This window comes from Protopterus annectens, chromosome 2.part1 (assembly GCF_019279795.1).
Source record: "Protopterus annectens isolate FY-2018-M chromosome 2.part1, PAN1.0, whole genome shotgun sequence".
In the NCBI taxonomy this organism is placed as follows: Eukaryota; Metazoa; Chordata; order Ceratodontiformes; family Protopteridae; genus Protopterus; species Protopterus annectens.
The window spans coordinates 269,671,381-269,686,266 of record NC_056729.1 but is presented as its reverse complement, the minus strand read 5'-3'; the positions used below and the strand labels follow the sequence as shown (position 1 = coordinate 269,686,266).

The 14,886-nt window shown below is 43.2% G+C and overlaps 1 protein-coding gene across 1 annotated transcript in view; it reads left to right on the top strand.

The window, feature by feature from the left end:
* CENPE (centromere protein E) overlaps positions 1 to 14,886 on the top strand; it is a 3,008,010-nt gene that overhangs the window by 2,952,306 nt on the left and 40,818 nt on the right. The gene's annotated exons all lie outside the window — the stretch shown is intronic.

Here is a 14,886-nt window from a genome sequence, read left to right as displayed (position 1 = left end):
TTGGAATCTAGCCTGGCCTTAGACACTTTACCTCCAGCTCCCAGGAAACCTGACCGGTATTAGAGTACCTGACTCTCACAAGTTCCTCTTCAAGAATCCTACTGCGGACTCAGAGACCATTTCCCAAGGACCTAAAGGCATTAAGGCTACTACATCCAAAAACCCTTCCCCCTCTGATAGAGATTCCGGGGCCTTGGACAGATGGGGTAAGAAGGTTTACACTTCTGCTACTTTGGCCATTAGGGCCTTAAACTGCTATTTTCATATGTTAAAGTATCAGCATATTATGGAACTACTTAAACAGGCCCAAACGAACTCCGCACGTAAGGCAGGTGCAACCGGCCAAAAAGCAAACTCCAAATCCAAAATAGGAGGCCAGCACCAAGAGTGATACTTGAGTTTATTACAAAATAGGTATAGAATCAAACCAGATGTTCTTCATCTCACATTGCTGCAGTCCTTACACTTGGGTAGTCCGCTGTCCTCGGTCGGCCCGAATATCAAAGTATTAGGCTGACGTCGGTCAAGGCGCTTAAGACTGACAACAGGACGTCAGGGTACAAATGCGCATGACCGACGTCATATCCTCAGTCTTTTTTGCCGCATGGTCCGATGCAGAAGCAGCGTTGCAAGTGCCGTTCGGCGTTCTGAAATTTTTCAAATTCGGAGTTTCAGACCGAGTCAAAGTTGGCTAAGTACCCGTTGGGAATATTTTAGTTTTTTCTTGCCTCAGTGGTTTACCGGATGTCAGAAAAAGTGAATAACTGTATTTCTTGTGGGAAGCAGATACCGCATAGAGATTATCATACTTTGTGTATTCCTTGTTTGGGGCCTGAGCACGACGTTGTTGGGTGTCGCTTTTGTGCTAGGTTTAATAAGCGCACTATTAAGCGAAGGTTAGATTGTGCCAGGTTGGTCTTCGGGAAGCGGTGCAATTACAATATGCCGTCGGATGCTCCGACGCCCGCTTCGAAGAAGCGCAAAGACAAAGCAGCTAAACCCAGGCAAGAAGAGTCGTGCCCGGACGCCGGTTCTTTGAGGCGTCAGTGGAACCGGTGGTTCCACCGGAGGCTTCTCTGGAGTCCCAGGGGGAAACTTTGATATTGCAGGATGTGGCCTCTCAGGAGGCAGGTCAGGCTGAAGGGGCTTCTCAGGTTACTGTACTCCCCTCCCTTCCTAGGGTGGTTAGGCCCTCTCCTTCTGTTTCCAAGGCTTCTCCCAGAGGCAGGCCAGGTTTAGCTTCTGTTGGTGTCACTCCTAGTTCTTCAGGATCTGTGCCCAAGAAGCACATGCTCAAAATGGCAGAAGATTTAATTACTTTGATTAGAGGTTCTTTGCCCCCTCCTGATAAGAGGCCTAGGGTGGAACCAGAGTTGGGGAGTTTTGAGCAGGTTTCGGATGTTTCAGAGTCTTCGGCTGAAGACTTACAGGAGTATTCTCCTTATTCTGATTCTGATGTGGATGATTCTACTCCTCCTGCTTCTCCTCCAGAGGATTTTTCCTTTTCAGAGACTCTTCATTCTATGAGGGAACATTTTAAGTGGGAAGGTCAGGACTTCTCTGATTCCAGGAAAAGGCTTAGGGAATTTTTGCTTTTACCCCAGCATAGGCCTTTGGCTATACCTCCTGTTCTGGATGTTGTGGAAGATGTGTTTGCAGAGGCTTCACTTAATCCTGATTCTTTGCCTCCTGCTCCTGTTAAACCGGACAGGTATTACAGGGTGCCTGAAGCTCATAAATTTCTGTATAAGAGTCCTAGGGCGGACCCAGAAACAGTTAGTCAGGGACCTAAGGGTGTCAAGGCCTCTGTGGTAAAAATCCGGTTCCTCCAGATAAAGAGGCCAGAGCTTTGGATAGATGGGGAAAGAAAGTCTATACTTCTTCCACCTTAGCTATGAGGGCTTTGAATTGCCAGTTTCACATGTTGAAATATCAAAACTATCTTCTTTCTCAATTGAAGTCTAAGGTAGATGCTCTGGCGGAAGGCATTGAGTGTAAAGAATTACAAGATTTGGTACATGTTTCTGAACAGGTGGGTAAGCATTCTTTACAATGTGGATTTGATGCTGTACAGGCCTCGTCTAGGGTGGCTGCCACTGGGTCAGTTCTTCAGACACGCCTGGCTGAGGGATCAGAACTTATCTGACCATGTTAAGACAAGGATTTTAGATGCTCCTTTACAGTCTGATGTATTGTTTGGTTCACCTGTGGAGGCAGTTTTAAAGAAAATGGAAGACAAGGCTAAGTCTATGCAGACTGTTAAAGATTTTTTGCAAGTTCAGCCTCCGAAGTTTAGTAGGAATTGGCCTGCTAAGGGGTGGACGTACCCTTCTTATGATTCACAGTCTAGGGGAAGATCTAGACATGGTAGGGGTAGAGCTCAGGGCTCTTTCAGACCTAGAACAGGGAGTTCACCTGCACAGTCTTCGGGTGAGGGCAGGGGCCAGTCCTTTCGTAAACAGGCCCAATGACCTACCTTTTCAGCTGCCAGAGCCTTCTTGTCTGGCAGCACCTTTGGGAGGAAGGTTAGCACTTTTCAAAGAAAATAGGAGTTTAATTACCCAGGACAGATGGGTATTGGATATTATACACCAAGGTTACAGGTTTTATTTCCATACCTTGCCTCCTTTCAAAGGCATGCCAGACGTTCCTCCTCAGCAAAGAATAGAGGCTCACAAACAAATTTCTCTGCTGCTGCAAATAGGGGCCATACAGCCGGTCCCTCTGCCAGAAGTAGGCCTAGGATTTTATTCTCGCCTGTTCCTAGTACCAAAGAAGGGGAACACGTGGAGACCAATTTTGGATTTATCTATCCTCAACACTTATTTGGACATTCCCAAGTTCAAAATGTTGACGTTACAACAGCTTTTACCTCTGCTGGGCAAAGATCATTGGATGGTGACTCTGGATCTCAAGGAAGCTTACCTTCATGTTCCTATCAGGCTAAGTTGCAGGAAGTATCTGCGTTTTCGAGCTGGGACTTCTCATTATCAGTTCTCTGCATTGCCCTTTGGCTTATCTACTGCGCCCAGAGTGTTCACAAAGGTTCTGGCTCCAGTGATAGCTTTCTTCAGGCTAAAAGGAATACAGATCTATCCTTATTTGGACGATTGCCTGATTCTGGCCAAAGGAAGGGACGAGCTTCTTCATCATTTGCAATATGTGATAGCAGTGCTAAGATGCCTGGGGTATTCTGTGAACGAAATAAAGTCCAGTCTAGTACCCTCTCAAGGCATGTGCTTTCTGGGTGTGAGACTGAATACAGCATCACAGATGGCCTTTTTGACCCCGGACAAACAAAAGAATCTTTCCCTTTACTTCCATCAATTGTCTCATCAGTCCAGGCTGACTGCAAGGACAGTCCTTCAAGCCTTGGGGTTCATGGCATCTTGTATTCTGGTGCTTCCCAATGCCAAACTTAATATGAGGAAGCTACAATGGTATCTCAAAAATGTATGGACACAGCACTGCCAAGATTTGGACACTGTCATTCAGATAATACCTTGCATTCAAAAGGAATTTTTGTGGTGGGCTCAGGAATGTCACCTAAACAAGGGACTCTCTGTGACCCGGCCAGAGGCGAGTCAGATTCTAACGACAGATGCCTCAGACAAAGCTTGGGGAGCTCATCTAAATGGAAAGTGGATACAAGACAAGTGGCCTGCCAGACTACAACATCTACATATCAACTTGAAGGAGATGTTAGCAGTCCAATTTGCATTAATAGCTTTCAAGGATTTACTTCTTCCAGGGCAGGTGTTGGTTCTAACAGACAACACAACTGTCATGTGGTACATCAACAAGCAAGGGGGAACACATTCTTATCCTCTATGCAGACAAGCAATGATTTTGTGGGAGACTGCTCTCAGTTTACAGCTCAATCTTCAGGCAAGGTTTCTGCCGGAGCACAGAACTCCTTAGCAGATGTGTTGAGCAGACAAATTATGGATCCCCACAGTGGAAATTGGATCCTCATGTATTTCAGAAATTGACAGTGTCATGGGGAACTCCAGACATAGATCTGTTCGCTTCTCCACTAAACTACCAGCTGCCAAAGTTTTGCACAAAAAGGTTTCATCCCACAGCTTGGAAAGTGGATGCTCTTTCTTTCAACTGGAGCAATCTTCATGTGTATGCCTTTCCACCTCTGCCTCTCCTCCCAAAGGTACTCCTAAAGGTCAGACAGGACAAGCCAAAGATGATTCTAATAGCTCCAGATTGGCCTCGACAGCACTGGTACCCATTACTGAGAAGTCTGGTTCGGGAGCCTCCATGGCCTTTGCCTTCGATTCCACACCTCCTGTCTCAAGAGAACAGTCGTTTACTCAATGTCAAACTTCACTCTCTTCACCTAACAGCCTGGCATATTCTGTTTTAAACCCTGGAGGGTCTCAGCTTCCGCAAGTTCTGAATGTTATTTTGGAGGCCAGAAGGCCTAGTACAAGGAAAGTATACGCAGATAAATGGAAGAGATTTTTATTTTGGAGTGCAGCAAAGGAATTTGATGTTGCTAAGCCTAATTTAAGTGTGGCTCTTCAATATCTTGCTGAGTTACTGGACAAAGGTTTGTCCTTCTCTTCTATTAAGATTCATGCTGCAGCAATTTCTGCTCACTATGACTGTGATCCACCGTTGTTTTCTCATCCTTTGTTTAAGCAATTCCTTAGAGGGGCAAAGAATATAAGACCCCCGCGTAGAGCTCCTACTCCTGCTTGGGATCTCAATTTTGTGTTGGAGAAACTCACTCTACCACCTTTTGAGCCTGCAGCTACTGCTGAGTTGAAATATTTATCATGGAAGACTGCTTTTTTGTTGGCCATTACCTCTGCGAGAAGGGTTTCTGAATTACAGGCCCTTATGGCAGTTGAGCCTTTCTTAATTTTCCATAAGGATAGGGTATCTTTACGTACTAATCCTTCCTTTATGCCTAAGGTGGTTTCTAGTGTGGCTTTAAACCAAACTATTCATTTGCCTACTTTTTATGCAAATCCCCAAAATAAAGGGGAAAAGATTTTGCACACCTTGGATATACACAGGCAGTTGCGATATTATTTGAGCAGAACTAAAGAGTTCAGGCAGTCTCAGCAGTTGTTTGTTTCTTTTGCTTTAGGTTCTCAGGGCAAGCCTGTGTCAAAACAAACTATTTCTAAGTGGATTGGGTTTTGTATTGCTTTCTGTTATTCACATCATGGTAAGGAGGTTCCAGCTGGGATTAGGCCTCATTCCACTAGAGCTACTGCCACTTCTACAGCTTTTTTGAGGGGGGTGGCAACTAAAGATATTTTGGAGGCAGCTACTTGGAGTTCAGTGCATACTTTCTCTAAGCATTACCACCTTCCACTTTACTCTAAATCTAGGGCTGGGTTTGCCACTGCTATTTTACAGGGCATTTTGGCAGCTCCTACTACTTTCTAGTTTTGCCATCCTCCCTTACCTCTGCTTTGGGATTCTACCCAAGTGTAAGGACTGCAGCAATGTGAGATGAAGAACATAGTACAGTTTTGTACCTACCATAAATGTAGATGTTCGAAGATCCACATTGCTGCAGTCCAATTTACCCTCCCTCCTTCCCCTCTGTTGTTAAGAGGCAGTTATGTGGTTTGGGTTGTAAATATTGTGCATATTGTATATATTATTCATTTGATTAGTGCAAGGGTGGTTGGTTGTTTTTTGCTGTCTTTTGGTTTTGACCTTTCTGTTTAGGGTCTTCTGACATCTGGGGCAAGAAAAGACTGAGGATATGACGTCGGTCATGCGCATTTGTACCCTGACGTCCTGATATCAGTCTTAAGCGCCTTGACCGACGTCAGCCTAATACTTTGATATTCGGGCCGACCGAGGACAGCGGACTACCCAAGTGTAAGGACTGCAGCAATGTGGATCTTCGAACATCTACATTTATGGTAGGTACAAAACTGTACTTTTCGGCAGTTTTGCCTTCATCAGTGAATACCATTTTCATTATGTAACATTCTTTACATACATCCAGCACTCCGTTCCTTGATTACTGCAGAATCACTGCCTTATAGAGGGACAGTATTTGTATTTATATACTGTTTTTCTTTTGGAGCAAACTACCTGTTCTTTTTTCAGATGGCATTATACTGTTTGTTTTTCTTTTTCTGAGATGTATTATTCTCTATACTGTTGTTGAAAATTATTTCTAACAGGGAGAGTACTATACAAGTATAGCAATAATCACCTGGGTGTCATTCTCTTAAATAATTGTTAGATATTTTTTGGGAGCTAAAGACTAACATACAATTGTTAATAATTGGGATAGACCTTTGATTATTTTTTTTTGAGTACCCTACTCATCCAAATAGATTTGTTAGCCTAAGGCATCTATATACCTATTTTTTTCCCTTGTATTAACGATTCTTGGGCAGATCCCCTAGTATAGTAAGAGACACCTACCATGGATTTAGTCACTATACTGCAGGGTCTATCTGCAGATAAAAATGACCTTCAAGTGTTTGGGGTTCAAAATAATGGTGGTATCACTACTGGGGATACTAGGGATCCAAATGATCTATGTAAGAATCTTTATAAAACTGACTGAAAGCATGACCAGTTTACGTAGTTCAGTTTGGCACCTTAAACTATGTAAGGCCTATCAGGCTAAAATATAACTCCAAGGGGCCTGAGATTTCGGTCACAACCATATGTCAGTAATCCGGTTGATAGACTATATGAGGAATGGGCACAAGCACAGCAAGATGGCAACCATGTAATTTGTTAAAATACTGTCGTCCTTTTATGAACGGTCAGTTCAGACCAATATCATAGAAACCCAACGTATTTGTGAGGAAATCAAGACATATGAGGGTCAGACATTATACCAAGACTGTCTTCCTAAACTATCAAAAGATTTATTAATAACAGAGAAGAACTTAAGGAGCTAGAAACTACATAAATTTCATAGCGATTTGATGGATTATGAACCAGGCAAACATTTTTGGTATTAAAAAGAATGTTACTTTTTCTGATGGGGATTATAGGGGGACTAGACCCAGAAGTAAGAGACCCAGATCTATTTTAAAGAAATCCAAAAATTATTATAGCAGCACTTCAGGGGAGGAATCTGTTACTGAAACAGAGCATGGGCTCACTCAGGGGACCCCAGCCCACAAGAAACAGAAAAATGCTGACCACCCTTTAGGTCTAGGAAACACAGGGGTGGGAGAAAACATCGCAGACGTGGAGAATTTGGAAACATTGTTACAAATGATAATTCCCGAATAGCAGAATGCTCAAATGTACTTAACATTTCCTCTGTAACATTATCTGAAACTGCTATTAAACTACCTAATAAGGGATTAACATATGTTTCTGGTTTCTGTGTTCATGAAGTATTGTGAAAGATGTTTTGTCATTTTGTCGACTGTTGAATTTAAAACTATATTTTGGTCAACGGGGTGACTCTCAAATGTCTACTGATTTTCATTTCAAAAAATCTACTTTTCAGCCCCCTATGGATAAATATGTTTCCATAGTTCAACCGTCAGTTCTCAAAGATCTACATTTTCATGGTTATGAATCCCGGATGATGGGTCACAACTTGTCTGGAGTGGAACAAGCCCTTAGGAATTAAAAAATAATCGTGATGTAGTCATTATTCCTGCTGACAAAGGAGGAGCAGTTGTAGTTATGGATATGGATTATTACATATCAGAGGCCCATAGACAGCTCCAGAATGGGATACACTATATGCCAATACCAAACAATTCAAAAAGGAGATTGATTCCTTTTTGAAGTTGGCAGCTGAGGAAGGTATTATTAGTACATCAGTTCTAAAACATCTTACAGTTGAGGATTCCCAGAAACAGATATTCTATTTACCCAAAATCCATAGAAATTTGCACAAAGCACTTGGAAGACCAATAGTGTCTGATATGGGCTCGCTTACAGAACCCTTATCAGGATTCCTTACTAAATATCTATAGCCCCTTCTGACTATGGTCAGACGACGGAATTTCTGAGGATCCTAAGTGACACCCAATTAGAACCACATTGGATAATGTGCACATTGGATGTCACGGCATTATATACTAATATTCCACACTGGGCTCGGCTAGAGGCTCTAGAATATTGGCTCAATAAAGCAGACATTTATCCACCAGGTTTTAACACTTCACTTATTTGTATGGCAGAGCATGTTCTAATGAAGAATGTGTTCTATTTCCAACAAGAATGTTACTGGCAAGTCCGTGGTACGGCTATGGGGGGCATCTTTTGCCCCCATATATGCAGATCTGCTTATGGGCTATTTTGAGGAATTCCTTATATATGACCCATCACACAATATTTTTCATGGGGGAGATGGATATTTGGCGGCGGTACCTGACAACTGTTGAATGGTTTGGCGGGCGGACATAGAATATATTTTAGAATTTGTTTAATACCTCAACGAAAACAAGTGGGGTATTGAATTTACGCTCAACATGCATCACCAAGAAATTCATGTCAAAATTTGTAGAAATGAAGATCATGCTCTGTCGATCCAGGTCTTCCGCAAATATCCAGAGTATAACAGCCTTTTACAGGCAACTAGCTTACACCCTGATCATATTATAAGGAACATTCCCAAGTCACAGTTCCTATGCATTAAAAGAATATGCTCCTCCAATGTTGACTATGAACATTATAAGACTGATTTAATACATAGATTCAGAGCTAGGGGCTATAAACCAGGAACTATCCTTTCAGCCAGTAACTGGGCTAGTGGACAAGACAGGTCAGAATTACTGCAATATAAAGAAAAAAAAAGTGTACCTCAGGGGATAGTATTCGATTTGTCACTACCTATGGTAGGAACATTCATGCCATCAGAAATGTTATTAATAAAAATTGGAATATTCTTATGGCAAATCAAGAACTATCAAGTCTCCTTATGGATAGATGCAAGTTTTCATATCACAGGCAACGAACATTGGGGTCTCATTTTAATCATTACAAATCGAAGGGTGGAAATCACTCTTTGGAACAACTAACCATTACAGGGGACATGTTGGTTGGGTCATTTTCTTGTGGACATTGCTCCTTTTGTAGATACATGCCCAAGTCTAAGGAGTTCTCTAGCAAAAATACCCAAATGGTCCACAGGATTAAGCATTTTGCAAATTGTGGAACAGACTGGGTGGTCTATTTGGCCACATGTTCCTGTTCATCCTTTTATGTTGGGCAAACGTCTAGACCTTTTAGAATAAGAATGTCTGAACATCTAAGTGATATTCGAAACAGACAAATGACGAATGCTCTTTGCAAACATGTATGTGATCACAAATCAGCAATATTTCATTTTTGTATTATTGACAAGATAGTGGGTGATAGAGTGAACAAGTTAGGGTGGCATAGTATTTTGAATGATAAAGAAAGGATGTGGATTATTAGGCTAGGAGCTCTTTTTTCTCCTGGTCTAAATGACCACTTATAGCTGGTATAATAAGAGTAAATAATTGCAAATTAGACTATTCATTCATATACTATAGAGGCACTTTCAGTTTTTGTCATTACTGTTTTCTTGATATCACTGTCTCTTTAATTACTTGATTGGGACGTAGTGCTGGATGTATGTAAAGAATGTTACATAATGAAAATGGTGTTCACTGATGAAGGCAAAACTGCCGAAACCGGTTTGATTCTATACCTATTTTGTAATAAACTCGAGTATCACTCTTGGTGCTGGCCTCCTTTTTTGGAGTTACTACGTAACAGAAAATGATGTTGATTTTTGACTGTGCTGAACATAAAGAATTACAAGATTTAATGCATTCTGCTGAACAAGTTGGTAAACATACTTTGCAATGTGGTTTTGACTCTTTACAAGCATCTTGCATGGCTGCTGTCACTGGGTCTCTTCTTAGAAGGCATGCTTGGCTTAAGGAGCAAAATTTGCCAGATCATGTTAAAGCTAAATTACTGGATGCTCCCTTAAACCAAGACTGCCTGTTTGGCAACAAAGCATTAATACATTCTTAAAAAGATGGAGGTAAAAGCTAAATCTATGCAAACTGTTAGATTTCTTGCAAGTACAGCCTCCCAGATTTAGTAGGCATTGGCCTTCTAAGAATTGGTCCTTTCCTGTCTCTTCTAGGCCTTCTCAGTCCAAACCGTGGAGCAGCAGACCACCTAGGCTACAGTCTCAAGGTACACACAGGCCTAAGCAGTGGGGGGCTACCACTTCCAAAGCTGGAAGCAGTAAGACCCCCCCCCCCCCGATGGAAATATGTCACAATGACAGCCTTAAACCTTCCAAGCCCTGCTCACCTACCTGCTCCCTTAGGAGGGAAAATCGCCCTGCATGCAAAAAGCTGGGAACTCATTACTCGCGACAAATGGGTTTTAAATATTGTTTTCCAAGGATGCAGATTCCACTTCCACACCTTACCGACCCCAAACGGTTGGCCAGACCTAGCCCCAAACCAGTGGGCAGAGGCCCAACAGCAGGTTCTCTCTCTTCTAAGTATCAGAGATATTCAACCTGTCCCAGCAGAAGAAAGGTGACAAGGTTTTTACTCAAGACTTTTCCTGGTACCCAGAAAAGACTGCTCCTGGCTTCCTATCCTGGACCTCTCTATTCTAAACACCTTTTTGGTAATCCCAAAATTCAAAATGCTAACACTTCAGCAGCTGTTTCCTATGCTAGGCATAGATGCCTGGTTGGCAATGTTAGACTTAAAGGAAGCTTACCTGCACATTCAAATAAGGGAATCTTGCAGGAAATACCTATGCTTCAGAGCAGGCTCCATGCACTATCAGTTATCTGCACTTCCCTTTGGCTTATCTACTGCGCCCAGGGTATTCACAAAGTGCCTAGCTCCAGTCATTGCATTTTGCAGGCAAAGAAATATTCAGATATACCCATACCTGGACGATTGTCTAATTCAGGCAGAAAGCCAGGTCATGCTACTAAAACATCTGGCATTGGTAAATAAACTAATAACATCTCTGGGGTACACCATAAACGAAAATAAATCTCATCTAGTACCCTGCCAACAAATTGTATTCCTGGGAGCAAGCTTGAACACAACTTCCAAAAATGGCCAAACAAAAGAGAAACAAGTTTATTTGACAGCCTACTTCAAACTACTGGCCACAAAGACCCAGCTATCTGCAAGGAAAATCCTGCAAGCCCTGGGGTTCATGGCCTCTTGCATTCTACTAATTCCATGTGCAAGACTGCATATGAGGAAACTACAATGGTATCTAAAAAGCCTATGGTGTCAGCATTCTCAGGACCTGGAATCAATGATTCCTATCATTCCCTGTATAAAGACAGAGTTCCTTTGGTGGGCAGAGGCCTGCTACCAGAACAAGGGGCTCCTAGTCACTCTACCCCCCCCCCCCACACACACACACACACAAACCGTAACAACAGATGCATCAGACCTATGCATGGGAGGTCTCACTTGGCAGGGCAGTGCATTCAGGGTAAATGGAACCAGAGTCAGATGCACCTGGATATCGATCAAAAAGAAATGTTAGCTGTACAGAATTCTGACTGCTTTCAAGGACCACATTCTTAATTATTAGTAAAGACAGACAAACACCACTGTTATGTGGTACATAAACAAGCAGGGGGCAACCCATTCATACCCTCTCTGCAGACTAGCCATAGCTCTGTGGAACACAGCCTTGAGCTACCAAGTGCACCTACAATCTCAATTCCTGCCAGGCAAGCTAAATTCACTGGCAGATGACCTAAGCAAAAATCTCATGGACTCACACGAGTGGAAACTGGAACCAAGGATATTCACCCTTTTGGGAAACAAATGGGGGAATCCAGAGATGGACCTGTTTGCCTCCCCTCAGAACTACCAATTGGACATATTCTGCACAAGGACTCCCCACAGTCAAGCTTGTAAAGTGGATGCCCTGTCCTTCACCTGGGAAAGCCTTTCAGTTTATGCCTTTCCCCCTCTGCCTCTCCTTTCTAAAGTTCTGCTAAGGATCAAACAGGACAAACCAAGGACAATACTGATTGCGCCAGACTGGCCACGCCAGCACTGGTACCCCCTCTTGCATAGTATGTCACTGCTGGAACCATGGTACCTGCCTCAGACCCCATTCCCTGCTGTGTCCCAGCAGGAGGGCCAGATTCTGCAACCTCCACTTCAAACCCTGAACCTTGCAGCCTGGCTAATTACTTGAGCTCTCCAGTAGCATCCCTCAGTAAGCAGGTGCTAGATGTCATTCTGGAGGCAAGGAGGCCTAGTACTAGAAAATCCTATGCTGAAAAGTAGAAAAGATACTGTTCCTGGAGCCAGACTCGGGGGATGGGCACAACAGTGCACAGCTTACTGCATATTCTTTAGTACTTAACAGAGATGCTCCACAAGGGCCTTTCCTTCTCGTCAATTAAAATTCATGCCTCTGCCATTTCAGCACATTACAATACTAAGCCACCCCTCTTCTCTCGCCCCCTGCTAAAGCAATTCCTCTGAGGGGCCAAAAATTTAAGACCACCCAGTAGAGCCCCTACTCCTGCCTGGGACCTCAACTTTGTATTGATAAAGCTCACTCTACCTCCTTTTGCGCCAGCTGCGACTGCAGAGTTGAAATTCCTTTCTTGGAAAACAACCTTCCTTCTAGCCATCACTTCAGCAAGAAGAGTGTCTGAATTACAGGCCCTCATGGCAGTAGAGCCCTTCATCGTCTTCCATGCAGACAGGGTGTCCTTCAGGACCAATCCTTCCTTTATGCCCAAGGTGGTGTCTAGTGTGGCCCTTAATCAGTCCATTCATTTGCCTACTTTTTTCCCAAATCCACAAAACAAAAGAACAAATATTGCACTCTTTGGATGTCCACAGACAACTTAGATTATTTGGACAGGACTGAGCCTCTCAGAAAATCTGAACAACTGCTAGTTGGCTTTGTTGCAGGGACAGAGGGGAAGGCAATTTCAAAACAAACCATTTCTATGTGGATAGCCCATTGCATTCATTTCTGCTATAAACACCATGGAAAATCTACCCCACAGGGGATAAGATCACATTCCACCAGGGCTGCATCTACCTCTACAAACTTTCTCGGAGGTTTTCCTTCCAGGGACATCCTAGAAGCTGCTACCTGGAGCTCTGTACGTACCTTCACCAAGCATTACCACATGCCTATTTTTTTCTAAATCCAGAGCTGGTTTAGCCACTGCAGTCTTGCAGGGCTTAATAGCTGGTCCTAATGCTCTCGTAACTTCCTCCTCCCTTCCTTAGCTTTGGGACTCAACCCAAATGTAATGACTGCAACAGTGAAGCATGAAGAACATAGTACAGTTGTGTACACTTACCATAAATGTAGATGTTCGAGTGTATTCACTGTTGCAGTCCTGGTTACCCTCCCTCCAACCCCCTGACTTCTCTTGGCTATACCTTTCTTCTTGTGTAGTGTACTTCTGCTTTCTGGTCTATTTGCTTTTTGTTGGTGTAACCTAACATATAATTGCTTCCCATCATGGGGGCACCTGACATCTGGGGAAAGAAAAACTGATGTAATGGCGTTGGCTGCATGTTTTATACCCCTGACGACCAGACATCATTGAAGAAGAGACTGCATCCGATGCAGGGGATCCAAGACTTTGATATTCAGGCCGGCTGAGGGCTACCTGCAGGCAGGTAACCCAAATGTAATGACTGCAACAGTGAATACACTCAAACATCTACATTTATGGTAAGTGTACACAACTGTACTTTGTGTACAGTTACCATAAAAGTAGATTTTCGAGTGTATTCACTGTTGCAGTCTTGGTTACCCTCCCTCCAGCCCCCAGGCTTCTCTATACTTCTTCCTGTCCTTTTTGTTTGGCCATATCTTATATCATTGGTATTTGCTTTTTGCTGGGGGGGGGGGTTCCACACCACGTAATTGCTTCCTATTTTTGGGGCTCCTTTTATCTGAGGCAAGAAAAACTGATGTAATGGCATCGGCTGTATGTTTTATACCCCTGATGACCTGACATCATGGAAGAAGCTACAGCATCTGACGCAGAAATCCCAAGACTCTGGTATTCAGGCCGACTGAGGGCTACCTGCAGACAGATAACCCAAATGTGATGACTGCAACAGTGAATACACTCTAGCATCTAACATTTATTGAAAGTGCACACAACTGTACTTTCCTCTACTACTCAGATAACAAGCTGTCAAATGGGTACAGTGTGTCAACTTTCCTTCCAGTTACTATCGGGGGTTCCTCAGGGTTCTATTTGTGGTTCACTCCTATGCAGCATCTGAGCAAACCTCCTTGCACGCAGCCTCCACATATTTCTCTCTTCAAAAAGTCATATGTAGTTCCTTCTCTTCCATAGAAACATGGCTATGTAACACTTAACTCCTCAACCCCAATAAAACCAAAGATGTTATGTGGTCCTATCTCGCCTACATTCTTTACTCACGGGTTCGGAGCCGAGAATCGGCTCCGACTCGGCCAATTTATTTTCCTAGCACGAAGTCTCCAATTGGCTGGGCTAACCCGGTATCCCAAGATGCACCTAGTCCCAGATCTCGTTTGCCGCTCATAGAGTTAGGACGTAGTCTTGCTTGGCTGTGGCTAAGTACCCTTTTCAAAACTTTTTCATAAGTCTTTAGCAGTCTGTTTCTCGTAAAAAGCTATTTTAATAGCTAGTCTTTCATTGTGAGTGTAATGTGTAAGCGAGTAGTGTTTTTTTTTTTGTGGTATCCCTCTGTTTTGGGTGGCTAGGCCCGTTTAAATTAGAGGACCTAGTCTTCTCCTGTGTTGTTTTTGTGTAAACTTGTGTTTGTGTTGGTCGGTAGTTAGATTTCCTTCTGCACCAAAGAAACGTTTAATTGGTGGTTGGTCTTGGTTTGTTTTTTTCCCGCCTTCCTCTTTTGTCTGTCATTGTCGGTTGAGTTGGTGTTGTGAACTAGTATG